Genomic DNA, 14548 nt, shown 5'->3' with positions numbered 1-14548 from the left:
CCACTAAGATTTTGATCGGAGTGTAGCAAAAACTTTCTTCATGAAAAACGACTGAGCACCTATTCTGCCGATTTCGCGAATGGGCCCGTAAATTCCAAACAAAACAAAGAAATTAATAAAATTGGCAAAAAAATCGCTTGCTAAAGCAGCAAAGTAATGCACGCGCTAATCAAGCGCTGCCATAATAAGGTCGCTCAGAGCACCGAGCTCCTGACAGCAACAGGAGGTCCAGAATTTGATCCCCCGAAACATCACGTAAATTTTAATTGTTACGGTCACTGGTTTTCTTTGATTCTTCTCTTACTTTCTTCTAACTGCATACGGACCCATATCTTATCTGATGTTCATAAAATAAACGATGATTAATTATTATTTTGATAATTATACTAGCCAACAAAATTTTGAGTTCAATTTGCTAATGGGACAGGATCTATTTTTTTCCACTCAGAGGCGTCTACTGATCACGAAAATCAACATTAAAAAATTAACGCAGTTCTCAATTTCAAAATATGTAGGGTTTACTATGTTTGCCAGGGTCAATTTCCGAAATTTGAAAACGTTTTCATGACAATGCATTGTCATTCTCCGTAAATGTTTTCAATCGACTTCAGACTCGGTTCTCCTCTTTCAGGAAGGTCTTCTAAATACAAAAATAAGTACTAACAAATGAAAATGGTTACTTTTGAAACTATAGGAATTTTTTTCAAAAAGTTTCATTTTTTAGTATATCACATGGATTAGTGCTTCAGAACTCTGATTTACTGTTCAGTTTTAAAAACCGTCTTCCAACAGGGCTAGTCTCTTCTTTTCTTTTTGACATGGCTCTATTGAAGGCAAAAATGAGTAGCAAACAAATATTTTGCCAAATCTCTTCGAAATTTTTCGGATTTGTAAGGTGAAAACGTAAAAGCCTAAACAAATCAAAATTTGGAACTAAGTTATTATTTTCACATAGATTTTCGCAATCAGTAGGCGCCCGTGAATGGAAATAAATAGGTCCTGTCCCATTTGCAAATTCAACTCAAAATTTTGTTGCCTCCTTTTAGTGATCTAAGTAATAATGCTGCTTTCAAGAAAATAAGAAGTGAGCAATCTTTTGGACAGCAAATCTTTCCTTGGAAGGGAAGGGGACATTTTCACATAGGTGAAAACTAGTTGTTTCGGAAAATCAAAAATATCAGAAGGAAAGTACTATGAGCACTTGGAAAGTTAAACAGTGCTTATTTAACAAAATTGGCATCACTGTAATATATGATCATAATCAGAATTTCGAAATTCAGAGGAAAAATTTCTAAAAGGTTCGTCACTGATTTTTTGAAAGCGTTGTTATTAGATGAATAATTATCAATATTATAAATAATCATGGATCATTTTAGAAGAAAGTAAGAGACAAATCAAAATAACAGTCACAGGAAAAAATAAATAAACAGGTCATATTTTCCCAAGAAAAATAAGATGGCTGCGTGTGACTCAAATTTTACCCCTAAAACAAGTGACCACATGTAATGACATGTTTGGTTATAATTCTAACTTTTCCGCTGCTTAAAGGACAAAATCCATAGATGATATTATCAAATGTAAAACCACGCGTTCCACAAAATATTGAATAACAGCCCATACAATATCCTCTTTCTCTCTGAATGTGATCTTTTCTTAATATGCACCCATTCAAATTTTTCATTTTTTTTTAGTCCCTGCTGCGATCATTAAAAGCTAACAGTATACTATTTTCTCATGCAGAGAATAAAATTAAATAAACAATCGCAAATAAAATCGTTCACACGAGGAGCAAACCGGAGGAGATAATTTCGGGAGGCGGTGTCAAAAAGTTCGATAAATACGTCATAAAACAGGCGCACGCGGCACGGACTCGTCCGAGCAAACAAACAGACAAACAAACAAACAAACCGACCGAAAAGGGTGGGAAAAGTTCTACAGGGGAGAAGGGACCTCCAAAGCAGTGGCGTGGCGAGCTTTGCGATGTATCGATTGCTCCGCCATTTGAACCCATGGGAAAGGATCGATAAACAGGGTGCTCGCAACGAACAACTCAGTAATCGATTCTTTATCACAGGTTCAACGGGGAAATATCGATAATCGATCATTAGCGCCTCGCCTCCGTTCCAAAGGCGAGGAGTTTTCATTAGCGGCACCCAACCAGGGGGAGGAACTTCGGCGAAGAGCGACAATCACCCGACCCCGTCATCTCTCCACTCCAGCGTTTCGATATCGATTCATCGATTGCCGTGCTTTCAAGTGCGGCCCAACTCTCGAACTTCGATATTGGTACTTTCGTGGGAGAAATAAATAACTCTGCGATGGTAAATTATGTATTCCGGTCGGGCGCCCCGGGGCTTTTTAATCGGCGCGCAAGCGACAAAGTTCAAAAAGTGCGCGCCTTTTCAGCCAACGTTGCCGCTCCGCATGTAAAATCGGCGTGATGGTGGTTAACCAAGAGTCAGAAATTTTATATAGGCCTGGATATACGCTCAAAATTCCATCAATTTCCGATCAAATGGTGACTGGTGCGCACCATCTACGATCAAATTTTTGCGGCCTGCCAAAATTTGACCGCCATTTTTGTCATCATTTTGATCGGAATCTGACGGAAATTTAAGCGTGTATTCAGCTTCAGGCCTTATCGAATCGCACATTTTAAACAACCAAATCTTGTGTTAATAAAGTGTCTCAGTGCAGTGGCTGTTTGTTGAAAAACTAAGGCCAAAGACTCTAAAGAGGGCGCGATAAGCTCCTAAAAAAGAAAAAAAAAAAACTAACCTTTCAAAAACCGATGTTTTCGGATAGGAAGGAAACCTCTATTGAATATTTCTCGCAAATGATTTGACGTTCCTGATTTTTTTTTTTTTTTTTTTTTTTTTTTTTTTGTGGGATGAGGGGAACTACAATTTTTTGATAAAAATATTCCTCCTGTGTAATTGCTATTAAAGTACCGTGTCAGGAATTTTTCGTAGAAAAAACTGGAGAATCCTTGTTTCAAACACAGTATTTCTATTACTTCCCACCCAATTTTGTTTTGTTACAGGAAATATTTTCAGTTGATTCAACGACGATTCCCGTCACGGCATATCTATCAGGAATATTTGTATCAGTTTCTGACAGAGATAGTGTGTTTTCTCAGTTTACGTTTTCGCGAGGAAATCGGCGATGTTACAGAACATGGCTAAAATCCACTCTCGAACTAAAAATGAGAAGTTATTTAAGTGAAGCTCGTAAGGTCACGGAAAAAAAATTTCCTGAGGATTTACAACAACATTCATTTGATATTTTTCCCATGTGAATTGTTTTTTTTTTTATTATTATTTATTTTTTTTTTAGCGTTGAGACAACCGGATTTCCTATATCATCCCGATTAGGACTCGGGTTGCACTTCTTTTCGCACGAAAAAGAAATCTGGACTTGAAAATACTTGAAGGACACTGAAAAAAAAGATTGGTAGAATTTACAATTCCTTCACGCTGTATTTCACACCGCGTCAATTCAGAATCAATTCTGCCAGAGGAAAGGTAAACGTTACTATATACTGGGCATAGGTAATTCCTCAGGCAGAATCGACTTTGAATTCACGCTGTGAAATACAGCGTGAAGAAATGATAAATTTTACCAATCTTTTTTTCAGTGGACGCTCGAATGATGCGGCAGGTCATTTTTCGCCGCAAGAGTCTGGTTTTTATCACCTCATTCCACCAAGAATTTGGCAACATGGCTCTCAGCTGGGTGCATCGGTGGATGGTGAGAATGGCAAGCCCTCCCCTCCCCACTCCCTTCCTCGAGGACGTGACTTAAGTCCCTTCGGCGGCGCGGCCGGCCGCCATGCCGTTCCTAAGCCACCCCGTTCTCGTCTGCGAACGTCTTGGCTATTGCTGGAAGCTTTTTGCGCGGCTTCCGGTTTTTTGGGCCGTTTCCGGTCCAGCCATTCGCGGGATGTGACTCAGTCGGGGAAGCCCCTTAGCTTTGAGTGCCAGACACTTAATGGTCAGGCCATTGTGAGGAGGACGCCGTTTTAATGGGCCGAGACGTGCAAGGACTCGATGCCGGAAAGTTGGGTCTTCGATGATCCCGAATTTTTATGAGAATGACTTCAATGTTTTATTGGACGTATATTCTGGGAAGACTGTAGGCGAATTTTCGCGACTGGATTTGGTTGATTTTTTTTTTTTTTTTTGGATAGATGACTGTTGTAATGTTGTGTCACCGTGGGAATTTTGACCAACCAGAATAGAGTAGCTGAAATCCTGAAGAAAATAAGCAAAATCGCCGATTACGTTCAAGAAAACGTGCTATTTGGCCATTGAAAAATGACTTAATCATGATAAAAATATCATACACATTATGAGACGAATATACAAAAACACTTCCTTCACCAAACTTCTCCTGCAAGGTGTAGGGTCTTTTACAAAGAATTTATCAGGTTCATGCGTGACTTTTGGATTACACATAGAATTACATTATGTAAAAGGCGTTCGATAACTATAAATCACATACACATAAACTGACTCATTCAACACTACCAACCAATAATTGTACCTCTAATCAATGGGAAACACAAAAATTCCCATTAGGACTGATTTGGGCCTCAGGAGGTCCTGGTTGGAAATTTAAGGGGTAGTGATTAATATAAATTTCCCGTGAACACAATTTATTTTTCAAAACCATGTTCAAATTCAATTCCTAGAGGATTTTTTAAGCCACTTTGTGAAGCACCGCATTGTAACGTATAATATGCAAATCAAGAGCATTTGATGGGTCTGTTTTGACCCGGATGGTAAAGCTAGGATTAAATGACCGTTTTTCGGCACACATTTCAAAAATTTAAAGAAAGCGCTCTCGCTAAGGGTTATTTGTTACCTATTGATAGCCGCAAAAATTATGAAAAAAATCCATAAAAATTCAATTTTCAGCTCCACAAGCTTAAAATTGTTTATACCTTTAAATGACTCAATTTGATCTGCTCTCGAAATCACAAGAAAATGCGCTTCTATTTCTGTTATTATAATGATCGAATTATTTAGTATTAGTCGATTTCTCATCGGTTTCATAAAAAATATGCCAATCATCAATATCTGACAACATTGTACGTGAGCAATTCAGCTCACAACTAGTTAAATAAGTTGAGCTTAATTGCATGTTCTATTCATCGCCATTTACGATTCGATTGTCTTAGAGGTACATCTCATCTTCGGCTGGATGCTATGCGGGCGCCAAGGGTTTAGGATGTTGCCAAATCCTCCGACTGTATCAATTTAGTTTGAATTGTCAGGTAAAATTGAATTATCCTCGACAAATCGGCAAGAAACTCAAGTGAAAAGACCTTTACTCCTTCCGAGTAATGCGGTGGTCAATTTATTTTGACCCTCATCTGAAAATTAAGACAGATGATTCCATTAATTGAAGATTAAATACCGTGAGCAATACCGAAAATAAGCCGCAGTAAAAATTTAAATGAAATATGGCGGGAGTCTGTCGTGCCCTCCCTAAAAATGAAGGCACGATAAAGACGCGGGCTGCATCGTAGCCACTTACTCGATAATCGATGGAGTGATGGTTCTCATGGCCCCGAATTCAGATACATTACGGTGTTTCACGAAACTACTGTAAATCATGGGGCTTTATACTTTTAGCGAGAGTTACATTTTCAAGGATGTTTGCGGTGAGGTGATTAATATTACTACTGATTCTCATTATTTTCAATATTCATATTCAATCTGAATAATCATGGGTCAACAAATACTTACATATCGTTTTACTAACAATCATACTCAAATGTAAAATAACCATACGAGTATTAAAATGATTTGATTTTTTTAGTCATTTTTTAATTTTTTCAAGTATTTATTTATTTTATTATTTTATCTGGGGTATTTTACCCTCTCATTTCTTAGAAATTAGCCTTAATATGATCGTCAAAGTATCAGCTCCTGGGAAAATGCCTCGAATGCTTCGCTCAGCAGCGAATTTTCAAAATGCATTTTCTACCCATGGAAATTGTTTTTGTCAATTATTAGAAACCATAATATCAGTGCTTTCTTTGGAAGGGATTAGTGGGTGTTGTTTTAAAATGTGTACAACTCAAGAAAGATGGAAATATAAAAATTAAGTGACTCAAGTTATTTTTACCAGTACAAATCAATCGAAAGAAGTTTGAAATTGACATCTACTGTAAAAAAGTAGAAACAAAATATGACTGCTCTCTGACGACATGATTATTTACATAGGAAGCCTGCGTCCTATTCTAATATCCACAAAAATATTAGGAAATCCACCGGCTGACGTTGGCCGTCTGAAAATGCCTGTAAACTAGGAGTGGAGCCACGTAATTTTGAGATTATATCCAACCCGTGCGTCTCATTGTGTACCCACACTAAAGTCCGCCTGAATGAGAGTTCAGCCGCCAAAAGTTTGTAACATGAGGAGGAGGCATTCAAATTAATGGCCCACTTGATCAACTGTGTGGCTCCAACATTTTTCAAATGAAATCAGTTTTGTCACATTTGAGGTAAATACCAAAATTTATCACAATCCTAAATCATAAATAGGAAATATATCCACGAGCGTCAGATTAGTTATTTACCGATAATCATGAAGCGTTGGCTGAGCTCGTGAACTCACAATCAGTGATGGCGAAGCGTGAATGATCGATTATCGATTTTTCCCTAATTGAAGCTATGATAAAGAGTCGATTAGTAAGGTGTTCGTTGCAAACACTCCAGTGGCGTGGCGTGAATTGCGATGTATCGATTGTCATGCCATTTAAACCTATGGTAAAGAATCGATTATTAAGGTGTTCGCTGCGAACACCTTGTTTATCGATCCTTTTCCATAGGTTTAAATGGCATAACAATCGATACATCGAAAAGCACGCCACGCCACTGAAACACTCTGTCTATCGATCATATTCCATAGGTTTAGCTAGCAAATCAATCGATTTGTCGCAAAACAAGCCACGCCACTGCGTGAACTGTTTGTTAACTTTACACGATTGAGCTGCCCACTATTTTCCAGTGTCCTCTTTCAGTTGCCCTTCACAGTTCACCATTCTTCTGATGTTGAATTCCGAATTCGTTGCATAAAATCCTCCGCTGAATCATCTCAGTGTTTTGCTTTTCAAGTGGGTTGTTATTTCTTTATTCACAAACTACTGTAATGCAAAATACCTCTATATTCTTAAATCGGCATTGTACCTAATTTCTGTCCGATGATTCCTTTGTGTAGTGCCACCAAAGTGTGTCGTTATTAACTGGGAGATCAGTGAAGGATTATTTTGGTAACATCGGAATGCGTTTTTTGAAGAATTAAAAATAATGGAAACAAGAACCTTCCATTGTCATAATACCATTTTTGTCTATTGAGATGTGATTGAATGTTTGTCTTACTCGAGCACAACTTACTCGTCTGCTATTGAGTAAAGAAAGGATTCCGGAACCGCTCATTCACAGACTTATCACCCTTGGAATAATTCACCCAAACCTTTTCACCTGCAATTCTTGACCCTTAGCATTTAGACTTTCATGCTTTTTTGTAAACATGACTTTTTGCAAAGAGGAAGTTTGACTTACGTGCATTCTACTTATGTGTGGAATTCATAGGTGAGGTCGAGTTGAGGAGCGAGGGTGAACCTGATTTTTAACTCCATTTTCCAGTTTTTCAGTCAATACCACAAGAGCGGTGCTCAATTCTATCTTTTGCAACTTATACCTCAATATTACCATCAAAATTTTTTTCTACGAGGAGAGTCGATTCAAAGTTACTAGACGTTTCGCTGCGATAGTCATTGAAAGTAACGAGTCCTCTGAGGATCACCCTGAACTAAGATTTGCGATACAACTGTATCAACTCCTGAGCCGCTCAAATTGTATCCATTTAGTTGAAGGCGAACTTGATTTCTGACTCTAGTTTCCAGTCATTTAGACGTACCACGATGATAGCGGTGTTCACTTCTAACTTTCGCAACTTGCACCATGATGGAAACGCTCATAGGTCAAAAAACACGTAGGTCAAAAGGATCGGAGGTTTACATCCGTGGGTTAAAGAATCTCAGGTGGAAATCAGTTGCGAGGGGTGAATGATCGATTAAAGATATTTCCACATTTGAAGCTATGTTAAAGAATCTATTACTAAGGTGTTCGTTGCGAACACCCTGTTTGTAGATCCTTTCCCATAGGTTCAGATGACAGATCAATCGATGTGTCGCAAAACAAGCCACCCTGAAAAAAAAGATTGGTAGAATTTCCCATTCCTTCACGCTGTATTTCACACAGCGTCAATTCAGAGTCAGTTCACGCTGTATTTCACACAGCGTCAATCCAGAGTCACTTTTGCCAGAAGGAAGGTAAACGTTACTACATACTGGTACAGGTAACCATTCCTCCGGCAGAATTGACTTTGAATTCACGCTGTGTGAAATACAGCGTGGAGGAATGATAAATTCTACCATTTTTTTTTTTCAGTGGCACGCTATTGGTGAAATTGTGTGGGTGAATAGTCTCTTCGGCGAAAAAGACTGTAAGTGAGTAGCCCTCACTGAAAAGAAAACACTTTGGATCTAGAGTCCAGACTCTTGAGAACATTGACAAGAAAAAATACTCTTGATTCAATCGGATTTTTGCTTGAATCAAAACGAAATCCGCTTAAATTAAGAGGCTTGGTTCTTGATTTAGTCTAGATTCTGATTGAATCAAGAGTACTTTTTCTTGTCGATGTTTTTAAGAGTCTGGACTCTAAATCCAATGTGTTTTTTTTCCAGTGCTGGCACCAAAGAAACGTTGATAGAGAAAAAAAAGAGGGAAAAAAGCATGATATTCTTTTTAAACTGAAACATGTGCACCGAAAGCAATTTCTCTGTCAGGAATGAAGGATTCGTCCGATTATTCTCACCACACCGGTGAGAGAGTAGTCTATCATAAGCTCAACTTTAAATCGCAGGAAAATTTATCCCCTGAGTGACGTCACGCGGGCGTGGAGGGCTTTCAACCCGCTGAGCTCGTGACCGGGCCGCGCACGGGGTATGAAGAGTCGAATTATGAACTCAGCGCCAGAATTTATTCTCTAGGCATTTTATGTTTTAATCGCGGCGCGGCGCGGATTAACCCCGGAGAATAAGAAGGCGGAAAAAATGTAAACATGTACATGGAAGAGGCAGGAGAGGATCTCGTGTACCCGGGGGTACCGCAGGTTGTGGGGGGGGGGGGGGGGGGGGGCTCGGTGCCGGGATCCGAGGACCGGTTCGGAACTGGAAGAGAACTAACCTCGTAACTCAGGCCCGAGTGCGCATGATATAGGATGTAGTCTCGTTAGGCGTGTCTTCGGAGTTTCACAACACCTTGAAAGCCCCCTATGAGGCCCGACCTTGTTGCCACCTCCGATGTCGTCCGACTCCATTTTGAAAAAAAATTGGGAATTTACCTACTCGGGAAAAAGCATGGTAGTGGCATGGCAGAGACTATATGGACTACGTTAAGCAGAAAGGAACCAAGCCACATCAGCTATTGCAAAATTTAATCGGGCAATTTGATCGTTAACATGGAAACGGTTGTGCCGATTTTTGTGCACATTTCAGAGAATTTTGTACACAGTACGAAGCAAATTCATTTATATTTTCAAAAAAAATCCGTACAAACATTCTGTTGTAAAAAATTAAATTGTTCGGTTAAATTTTACAGTAGCTCATGTGGTTCTTTTCTACTGAACGCGGTCCATATAATGCACTATAAATCGAAGCCATCGAATGTAATAGAGCCAAGTAAATTTGGAGGTTGGCGATATATTTCGCCTAATGGTGGATGATAAATGTCGCAGTGAGATCTTTGCAGTGCGAGTTTTTGCAAATTAGGCTAGGATTGCTAAACCAATTGCCCAACTCTTTGGTCATCAGTCATCGTATCAGGCGAATCTGGGCTGTTGACCTCTGAAAGTAAAATTTTAGCCTATAGGGAATAGTGGGCACTAAATTACAGCTTCATATGCTCTACAGAAATCGAGTCAACTCAGCGCAGAATTTCCGGTGTAAAGTTGTACATGTATATTAGTGGATGCACTAGGCGTATATACAACTACTGTTAAATTAGTTAGTTTCAGCATCTCGCTATTACGTCTTTACAAGAATTGGAAGATGGTACAATGATTAGTAAGACGGTGTAGTGCTAACTATATTTGTAAATGGTAACAGGTCTTACAGTTTGGATTGAAGCCGCAATTTTAGATAGGGCAAAAGTCCATTTTTTCTATATTGATTTTTCTTCAACAAGTTTTCATGTTACATCAGGACCTCGTTTCCATATCCATAATTTCGCCTATGGTGTCGAAGTGGCAAAAACAAACGAAATTAGCTGTGTAGAAAAGGGCCAGTTATCGCATTCAGTTTTTCAGAAAAATTGTTCTTTCCTTTCCACTTTTCCTAATAATTAGCTTTTCCATACGGAATCCATACAACGTTAACTAATTCGTTACGTTTTACGTTGAGTACGAATTTTAAAATAATTTCTTCCGTGTGAAAGTGAAAATATTAACGAAAAAAATGAAGCATGTTAATCTCTTTGATGAACAAAACCCAACTAATAATCTTTTTTCTATCTGTTTCAGGTAAGAATCGTCTTAAATCACACGGATAACAATTGGTGAGCTTTATTTATTTTTCTGCAAAAAGTATCCTACCAACATGACTATTTAAGACATGTTAATGACATTAAATCATTTTTCTCACTCTTTCTCTCGTAAAATGAGTGTCATTGTTCAATCATTTCCCATTTTATTTCACAACTGACATGCGCAACTTGCAATGAATGCTGATTTCAGACCAAGGTGATAATAGCAGCGAAGTGAGAGTATAATATAGTTCCTCTGAGATTCATTTTTCTAACACTTTGTAAAAGGGAGATGTTCTTCGTTTTTAAAATGTATATATTTAAGCGACAATTTTCTTTTTCAGTAGAACATGTTTTCCCTCAACTGATTCAATCAAGTTCATCATACTATTCATCTTATCTTTTATTTATTTCCCCCCTTTTTTATAAACACATACATGTAGCGATAAATACCGAGAGCATGTGTTGTAAGCCGCATACAACCTGGCCACTCTCGTAATGTGTGGTGGAAAAATATTGGTTTATTTGCACCAACTTGCAATGGTGTACGGATAAACTTTGACTTGGAGTCACTTTTGTGGTCTTGGCTGCGAAGAAATAAGGGGGAGGGGGGCGCAGGGCACCGCTGCGCCAGGACATCGAGCAAAGACCTCTGGTCCCACCAGTGATTCCTTTCAGAACGAGCCAGGAAAAACGCCAAGATCAAACATACCAGGTATAATCTTTGCGCGATTTTTCCCCTAAAATATTCACAAAACTCCTTATTGAATAAAGACAGTCATGTTTAATAGACGTGTGTTCGTTCTATTGATTTTGGCTGATTCTTTTTACTTTCCAATCAGCCTAACTGCATTTCATCACACAATTTCCTCGCTTGTTTTTATTTCCTACAACAAACTGAGTAGCATGACACCTTGAAATTATCTGTAAATCCCCAAATTTTTAGAATTATATTCCGAAGAATTCACGTCAGAATATTGCTTAGATTTCTGGAAGAAGTAAGAGATGAAAGCAGAAAAAGGCTGTCGAACTCTTACGGCTCTTTGATACCACTATTCGTGTTTCATGGATGTGCTTGAAGTTTCGTCAAAATTGAAGGCGAAATGGAACACTTGGTCTTGACTCCGACTTTGTACTGCGCTTACGGACGATCTCATTCTATCAAAGCGAAATATCTATTGCCGTCATCTTGGCAAACTTTATCGTATTTTTTCTCAATTTTACACTTTCAACCCGAAACACGTCTTCGTAAAATGTACCGTTGAGATGTGAAAAATCATGAGATGAGAGCAGAACTAAAGTCTTCAACTTTCACGGCGCTTTGATACCACTATTCGGGCTTTATGGATGTGCTTGAAGTATCATCAAAATTGAAGGCGAAATGGAACTTTCGGTCTTGACTCCGCCTTCATGCTGCGCTTAAGGACGCCCTTTTGCTATTAAAACGAAACAACATATCACCGATATCCGAGCGTATCCACGGAAAAACTGCAAAACCTCGCAACTCACTTTGCGACGTTGCAGATTTTCTGTCGTAATTTTGATTTTCGAAAGATGACTAACCATGACACACACTTTTCAAAGATAGTACACTTAACCAAGAAGTGATTTTTACGCGGTTTTGAGGGCGGCATTTTATTCTCACCAGATTTTTCATCTATGAAGGATCCTGAAGGAGAATCCAAATTTGCACCCCTACAAATTATGAGACCATGGACCTAAATTGTCAAAATTTCGTTTTTTATTACTAGCCCTGGTTCCGAGTGCTTTCGCATATTTCCTTGTATCAAATCGGATTCTGATGGTGATTGCTTCAGTAGTGACGAATAGCACGTGAATGGTTGGATCCAGAATCAGACGACAAATTTCTTTTCTAATTGACACACTATTACTTGAAAAAAATGTAATACTTTTTAAAATTAGTCAGCTAAAATGTGTGCAAGTTACTATTGTTGAAACATTAATGAAATTTCTGTGCGGATTTTAGTCCGTCTATCATTTTCTCCCTTAATCTAGGAACCGGCACCGGGCACCACGTGGATTTAACCGATACGGTCGCTTCATTTTCCTTTTTGTATTCTTTGTATAAGGCTTCTTAAATGAATTTTAATAATCACTCCTCACTGAAAAACATATCGACGGTGAAACTACCAAACCACGTATCTCGGTTTGCGACGTCGCAGACTTCCTGTCATACTTTATTTTTTAAATGAAAAACTACTTAACATCCAGTCTTGAAAATTTCTGTGATTTTTCCTCTTTGTGCTGAGAAAATTCCGTGAAAATTTCAAGGAATGATATTGATTTGGTCTACTTCAAAAAAATAAAATGTGAGCGTAGATTTTTAAACACCGCAAACGAGATACGTGGTTTGGTAGTTTCACTGTCGATATACGACGAATCCACCAGAGATATGGTAAAGTCTATCAAGAGGCTACTTGATTTTCGACATAGTGATTATGTGTGGTAAACGTAACCAGGCATCCAGTAGTAATATACTATACTCTCGTAGAACGCTATTTGATTTGCATTATTTACTACTAAAGTGTCTTTTGGTAATTACCATACTCATATTCCTGCCGCTCAAACCATACTTTTTTTCTCAGCGCGCTTGAAGACCGTTAGGATTTGCTTGCTGTAGAGAGCGTGGCGTCTCGCCGCCATTTGCGGAGCTCGAAGATGGACGACCTTTGCGGCGCGGCTGTCCGGTCGGCCGTTGGAGCGACAGGGCGCGCGGACGGTTGTTTAGATACTCAAAGGGTGTCGCGTAGATGTATTGAGTACGGCCGTCTTTTGCGCGGCATTGTCTCGGCTAATATAGTTATTAAGGGGCATTTGTGACATTTAGAACAAGCGTCGTACACAAGGCCGGGCCGTAAATCCGAGCCATTGAGGTGTCCCCGCGCGGTCGTCGGTCGCGGTGCGGCCGGCCGGTGTCGCGCTCCGCTTGGCTCCGGAATTTCGTCCCGGCACAAAAGCTCCTCGCGCTGCCAGAACCCAGGAATCGTGAGGGCACATAACCGGGCTCTGCCACGCTGTATGGCTGCGTTGTCGGTTTAACCCTAGTCTGACAGACTTGGATCGTAGGGCCCCTTACGAACGTCAAATCCTCGTTTTCCGGACGAAAGAACGTAAGACCATTCCAAGGTTGCAAAATTGGCTCAGATTATTCAATTTCTTCCAAGAGTATACCTGCGAAATTTGTATTCAAAATTTGTCTGGTTTTTGCATGCAGTGGAAAAAAAAAAAAAAAAACACATTTGATCTGGAGTTCAGACTCTTAAAAACATCGACACGAAAAAGCACTCTTGATTCAATCAGAATCTAGCTTAAATCAAGAGCCAAGCATCTTACTTTAAGCGGATTTCGTTTTGATTCAAGCAAAAATCCGATTGAATCAAGAGTATTTTTTCTTGTCAATGTTTTCAAGAGTCTGGACTCTAGATCCAATGTGTTTTTTTCCAGTGGACGAAGGAACGTAAGACCATTCAAAGGTTGCAAAATTGGCTCAAACAATTCAATTTTTTCCAAGAGTATACCTGTGAAATTTTTGTTCAAAATTTTTCCGATTTTCTCATGAGATCAGATGAAAAAATCAGTAAAATTTTAAGTTATATAAGTCCAAGATTCTACCATTAAATGAGAGGAAATTTGGCAACATTGAAATGCAGTTACGGTCTTTCGTTGGAGGAACGACGAATTAGCAACGAAATCGGCGTCGTCTGATTCTGGATTCAAACGTTGACGTGCTCTTCGTCGCTACTGGAGAAATCGCCACCAGGATCCGATTTAAGACGAAAAAAAATGAAAAAATCACTCGGTGCTAGGACTAGTAAAAAACGAAATTTGGATAATTTAGGTTTATGGGCTCATACTTTGTAGGAATGCAAACTTGCATTTTCGCTCAGGATCCTCCATCGATGAAAAATCCGGTAATAAAAAAATTCCGC

The 14548-nt window shown here is 39.1% G+C and overlaps 1 long non-coding RNA gene across 1 annotated transcript in view; it reads left to right on the top strand.

The window, feature by feature from the left end:
* Positions 1–10658, top strand: part of LOC140225225 (uncharacterized) — a 139001-nt gene extending 128343 nt beyond the window's left edge. Inside the window, exon 3 of the long non-coding RNA XR_011900369.1 lies at positions 10597–10658. This is a non-coding gene — a long non-coding RNA (uncharacterized lncRNA). The remainder of the gene's footprint in view (positions 1–10596) is intronic.
* Positions 10659–14548: the final 3890 nt, after the last annotated feature.

This window comes from Bemisia tabaci, chromosome 8 (genome assembly GCF_918797505.1).
Source record: "Bemisia tabaci chromosome 8, PGI_BMITA_v3".
In the NCBI taxonomy this organism is placed as follows: domain Eukaryota; kingdom Metazoa; phylum Arthropoda; class Insecta; order Hemiptera; family Aleyrodidae; genus Bemisia; species Bemisia tabaci.
The sequence above is the reverse complement of the archived record's forward strand: the minus strand, read 5'-3'. Positions and strand labels throughout refer to the sequence as shown.